This window comes from Schistocerca cancellata, chromosome 5 (genome assembly GCF_023864275.1).
Source record: "Schistocerca cancellata isolate TAMUIC-IGC-003103 chromosome 5, iqSchCanc2.1, whole genome shotgun sequence".
In the NCBI taxonomy this organism is placed as follows: Eukaryota; Metazoa; Arthropoda; class Insecta; order Orthoptera; family Acrididae; genus Schistocerca; species Schistocerca cancellata.
The window spans coordinates 660,323,725-660,330,279 of NC_064630.1; positions in this window are offsets into that span (position 1 = coordinate 660,323,725).

The following is a 6,555-nucleotide window of genomic DNA, read 5'->3' on the forward strand; positions in this document are numbered from 1 at the left end:
CTTGTCTCTGTTACTCTCCTCCTGTTTCATTTATCTGTCAATGGCCTCCATTTTCTCAATCCGTCTCCTCTTCATTCCCTTTTTTTGGCCATCTTGCCCATCTCCTCCTCTTTCCTTTGTCTGTTCGCTACTCCCCCACTGTACATCTGCTTCTTTCCCCTGTTTCCATCTACACTTCCCCCTCTCTCCATCAAAGTCTATCCCCTCCTCCCCCTCCCTTTTTCCATTTGTATCTCCCCATCCCTGTGATCACCTCCTCCTCTCCACTCTCTCTATCCATCTCCTCCTCTTCGCATTCTGCCCACTTTCTCCTACCCCTCTCTCCATTTCCTCCTCCCAAAATCAGTGTCCATCTGCTCCTTCCCCCCTCACCGCCACCTTCTCCACAATACCACCCTGAATCCAATAGAAGACTACTGGTTCTTACACCATACTAATTCCTCTCCAGATGATAATTACTATGCATACCAAGTTTGGTTGAAATCGATGCGTTAGTTTAGGAGGAACTTTTTACACCTGGCTTTTCTCGCGAGCGCTCGTGCCTCGCTTAAGTAATATATTTCACACATACTTCTATAGATGTATCCCTAGCAAATTTTGCCACGCAATTTCGTTTTCACGCAGCTCAATGTTTATTATGTCATATCTCCTGAACTATGTGTCGCACAATGATGTAATATTTAAGTGCATTCAGCTGCATAGGCGGATACTGTCTGCGAAGTGTATTTCGAAAAGAGTCAGTAGGAAAGACTCAATAAATTTAAAGGTCTCAGAGACTGCTACAGCGTTGTACTCATTTCAGTTGTTTACATCATACTTTCTGAACTGTGTGTCGTATTATGATATAATTTTGTAGGTACATTCGACGATAATTTCAATACTGCCTTCGAAACTTGTTGCAACACTGAAATGCTGTTAGTAACAAAAAAGTAATAAATTTATACGTCATACACGATGCGGCGGTTTGCCACACATCTCAGTGTTTATTACGTCATAAATCCTGAACAATGCGTCACAGAATGATACAATTTTGCAGGTACTTTCAGCAGCATAAGTGAATCCCTTCTAAAAATGCCTCGTAAATGGAGTTGGTAGCAAAGAAGTAACATGTTTAAACGTCATGTAGGCCACGCAAGCCTTCCGCACATCTCAATGTCCATGACGTCATATCTTCTGGACTTTGTAGGTATATTTGACGACGTCATATTTCTATACTGTCTACAAAACGTGTTGCGAATAATTTAAGTAGGAAAGAAGTAACAAATTTAATTGTCATGTATGATGCAGTAGTTTCTCACTTATCTTATTTTTAGTGTTTATGATGTTGTATATTGTGAACTGTTTATAACATAATTACCTAATTACATAATTTTTCTCTTATATACAGCAGTATATGCGAAAACTGTCTACAAAATTTGTCACGTAAACAATCTGTATTATAGAAGTAATAACTTACAATATCATACCTGATGTGGCAGTTTTTCTCCATGAACAGCAGAAACGCAGTAAGCGATAAACATATTTCCTTTAATCGTCTTTCGATAGTCGCAAGTGAGTAAATGTTTCTTAAAGATTTGAAATTATGTGTAAGCCGTTTTGAAATACTGTATGAAAAAAATTGACCAATCGCGCATCATAGGCTAAACTACTTTTTCACCTCCACCCCAACCCTCTTCATAGACTAATGGTTTCCAACCCAACTATGATAAATGAAGAGGTAAATGAACCAACTTTGATCGAAGTCGGTCCAGTGGTTTAGGAGGCTATGTGGGAGATCCATACATACATACGTACATTTTTATAATATTTACGGATTTGGATTTATAGCTGTCACCAACATATCATAAACATTCGATTTATTTTTGACTTATAAGGCTTCTTTGTATAGAATGTTTGAAGAACTATAATCGGAGACTCAAAGAAAGAGCTTGTCTGCTACAGTGACATGAGAGATAGTTAGACACGCAAAGTTGGCCGAGCGAAAATCAGCTGACATTAAAATCCGCACCAGCAACATGCTCTGTCTAATCTTGTACTTTGTTTATGATTGTGACATACCGTAAGTCCATCGTGAATTGTAGATGTTTAATGCAAAATTGTAAATTTTTAATAATATGCAGGCTTCGGGACATAAAAACACGCTGGCCTGTGCCGCTTTGGATCAAAATTTACGCTTCTATGGTGTTACTTTATAGAAAAGTAACTTAAATCCTCAATAAGTTAATGGTTCTGAGCAAAATGATAAGACTTGCTTTCGAAAGAAGTTTCCAAAGAGCGAGTTAGAACCTGATGTCCTCGCGCCACATATGTCACGCCTCACGATTTTCACTGGAATCGTGTCACCTCATAGTCCTCAGTGTTATAGCCGTTCTCCTGTATTCAGAAAGAATCGCCCATTTTCTAGGTATTTTTATTCATAAACAAAACGAAAGCAGAATGTAATAAGTACACTTGGAAATCACAAACTTAATAAATTAATTTTTCTTAGCAATGTATACAAATAAAGCCAACAGAAAGAGGCAAATCAATGTCTCTAAGTTTATGATAAACAAAGTGAAATCAATGAATCTGCATATCCTAGCCAAGTAAAGTCGAGGTTACTTTAACCTACATTGCGGCGCCTAACTCCGTCGCTGATATACACTTCCGAAAATACCTCTGTCACTGAGTTATAAAACCTAAAACCGCCATCAATTGGTTTTCAGGTATACTACAAAACTAGCAACGCAGTCTATTGGTTCATTGGTGTAATACGCCATGACGATTAATCATCCGAAATACGAGGGCTGTTCGCAAAGTAAGGTCCGATAGGTATCGAAATGAAAACCACAGCGAAAATCGAAAATTTTTATTCACAACAGTTAGCCACACCTTCCAGCCACCTCTCCAAATTGTCTATGCTCCGACTTAGACATTTGTCGTGGCGTTGTACAAAGTTTCCAATAACCCCGTCACAGAAAGGAACCACTTGTCCTTTTCGCTAATTCTCTAACCTGCTCTACCTTTCGTTGTTTGTGCCAGAACGTTTTCCTCGTAGCCAGCCGTTCATGTGAGCAGAGATGAACAATGGAGGGAGCCAATTAATTGTTGTACTGTGGATGATCAAACGCTTCCCACAGAAAACGCTGCAGGAGCGACTTCATTGTCCCTGCAGAATGCGGCTGAAAATTATCTTGAAGCAAGAAATGCATGACATTTATATTATGTGGGCTGCATAGTTTCAGGAGAACTCTCTTGCCAGATCCACATACTTGCAGGAGACATTGTTGTTTTGGGAACTTCTACATGATCACTTTGCACTCCGAAGTGTAAAGAGCAACGTGAAGCAACCGACAAGCACACTAAAGACTCTACACAACACATCCATGCAAAGTTCCATCTAATTCTCACAGTGGTTTCCATTTCTCGCCAAATCGGACCCTACTTTCTGAATACACGTATTAAGCGTAGCAGACTATTTTAAATTAGTGTATATTTTTCTCGGTCTTCTGACGTTGATAAAATGAAGCCTATTTGTTGCTCCAAGTTATGCTCAAATTCCCCGTGAAAACCCCATGACAATTTGTCTGCGGATTTTGGAGACTTGCTGGTTCATAACAGGCAGACGATTTTACACTTTAATAATATTACACAGGATGATTCTGTTTCTTTCTCTGAACGATAGATGTTTAACCTCATATCCTCATGTTACCTATTAGTTACCTTGAATAACACGATTTTTTAATAAATTTGTTTTGGAAATAACATCGTGTCTTGAGAGTGAGAGAGAGAGAGAGAGAGAGAGAGAGAGAGAGACGAAGGGAAAAAGAGAGAGAATTTTACGTTTATTATGTGTCTGGAACTTTTAGTAATGCTTTGAGAACTGGGAATGGAGTTCCACTGCAGAGAGCTTGGTATTAATTTACCAGGAACACCATCTATAAAACAGCTATCGAGCGATGTGGCCTAGTGAGTGGTAAGCAGATTGGACTCGCATTCGGGAAGACGACAGTTGAAATCCCCGTCCGCCCATCAAGATTTAGGCATTCCGAGCTTTCCCTAAATCGCTCCAGGCAAATGTCGGGATGATTCCTCTGAAATGACAAGGCCAATTTCCATCCGGATACTTGAAATATTTCGAGCTTCTGCTCCATCTCTAATGAGCCATGTATGCTGTCTGCAAAATATATTGGGAATAAAGTTAGCAGTAAATAGGAAGTGATGCTCGAAGTTTCAGTTAAGCGACAAACTTTCTTCCTGTCATTGGCTTATGGAAGTGAGGAAACGTTCTGAAAGGGTTCCAAATTACGTGTAAAATCTGTTGGATTCGCTCCTCTTCTTAAACACTGTATGAAAACATTTTCACTAATTTGCACTTCATGAGTTGCGATGATGCAAGACATGTATACAGTGTCCAGCCTTAATACTTGACTTATTGTGTTAAGCCTATAACATAGATCTATTGCTCTTGATCAGTAGATTATGACATCAGTTTATTTTTTAATTCAGTCAATAAACATATGGAATTCTGAAGATCAAATTTCTGTTGCCCCTGGAAGCCATTAGACAGGAAACGTGTGATCGGTGTCTGGTTTACTGTTCTGGCCATTTCTAGTAGTTTCAGTAGTAGATTTAGTAGTGCTGGTTGTTTCGTGCATCCATGAATCGCTTTTATTAGAACAAAATCCAAGTAATTAACTTACATAGGGATTTACATACTTAATGGTCTAATCTGGGGCATGAGACATGTAGGCAACCATGTCGTTACGGTAGCAACCATCCTGGCTTTCCCCTGAAGTAATGTAAGGTAAACATGTTAAACCAAGCTCAGAATGAGCAGATGACAACTGGAGCCACTATGATTCCAAATACTATTCCGTTTAAAACAGCGCTATTTCAGTCGGTTTATTCTTACGGTACACTACTGTTTTGAATATAATCTACTTAATAATGTAAAAGGCTAATGCTACTTTTTTCATTAATTTTTCGCTACCAGTCAATGCACACACCGCACTGCTCACGCTATACACATGTTATTACCTAATTTAACGCTACGTACACTCCAGGTAACATCAGACCATATTGACGACGTTTGGCTTCCATTTTGCGTATCCCAACTTCCCAAACGCTAGTCTGAAAAACTTAGTCGCCCTCTATCTATAACGAGTAGGACAAGGCGGTAGCGGGAAAGAGTTACGTGAAATAACAGATGTTTCATTATTATCATTATTTACTAGTGTTACTACTTTTACCAAATCCGTACTCTGTGTCACCTAAGCATACTGTACAAAATGTACTCCTTAACACTTACTTTTAACTACCTTTGAAAAAAATACTCTGCCCTCTACAGTTGAGACATATTTTCCGCTCTCAAAGAACTAGCAGAATACCTCTCTGTCTCTCACTCTGTCTTTGTGTGTGTGTGTGTGTGTGTGTGTGTGTGTGTGTCTGTGTATGTCTTTGTAACTGTGTTTCTCAGAAAGAGAGAAATGGAGGGAGGAAGGGAGAGCAACGCACAGTCACACCATTCAGGACCAATTGTCGTTACAAAGCTCGAAATTGTCACCCAGAACACGCGAACCAGGCAAGAGGCACAGTTAAAGTATTTCGTAAACAGTGGCACGGTGTGTGTTTATGGTTACAGTGTCGTAGAGGCATGACAACGTGAGAACCACAAAAAGTAAATAGAAGAAAATCACACACACACACACACACACACACAATCACACACACACACAAACACACACACACACTAGTCGAGCGACAGCACATTACAATAAGAGTTCTGCTGTTAGAAACTAATAACAATTTCTTTTGTGCTTCCAGAACGTTAGCCTACTTGGCTTACTCCCTTTTGTTAATCTAATACAAAATAATATCCCTGGAAAATGCCACATGATATGATCATTGTACAGAAACGTGCAGTAAGAATAATACCTTTGTACGTGCTCTAAATTCTCTTATACTGCTTTTACGAACACTAAACATATAAAAAATAACCAGACAATACATCACGTGTGTTATGAATTTTGCTGTTAATGATAGGACGCTATTTGAAAAGAGTACTAACCGTCGTTTATGCAATGCTGGAAACAAAAATATCCTGTGGCTGAGACCGGCGTCTGAAATTACTGACAAACAGAGTCTAATGAATAACAGCCAATAAGGCTATTAAAGTTTTTCCTCTATATGCACTTTAGTATTTTCTTGAACTAAAAAGAAGGAAAGCTTCTCTTTTTTTGGTACTGTTGTTATGTATGGTCTTTAGGTTAAATACGGCATGCCACGCTCGTTTACACCTGCTTCAGCTTTGCAAACTACTATAATCTATTAATACTTTATTACGTCAAGGTCACCTCACTACTACAGTACTCACATCACCGGTTTTTTAGATGTGATAGTTAATCTACAAACAGTTTCCTCCTTGCATGTAAATGTTATATCCATTCGCAACGTCAAGAAATATGTGAGTGAAATATGCATCATATCATCACGTGGTAATAGGGATTGAAATAAAAATGGCGCCACGTGCTCTTTATATAAGGCTTATGGAAGTGAGGGACAAGAGGAAATGGT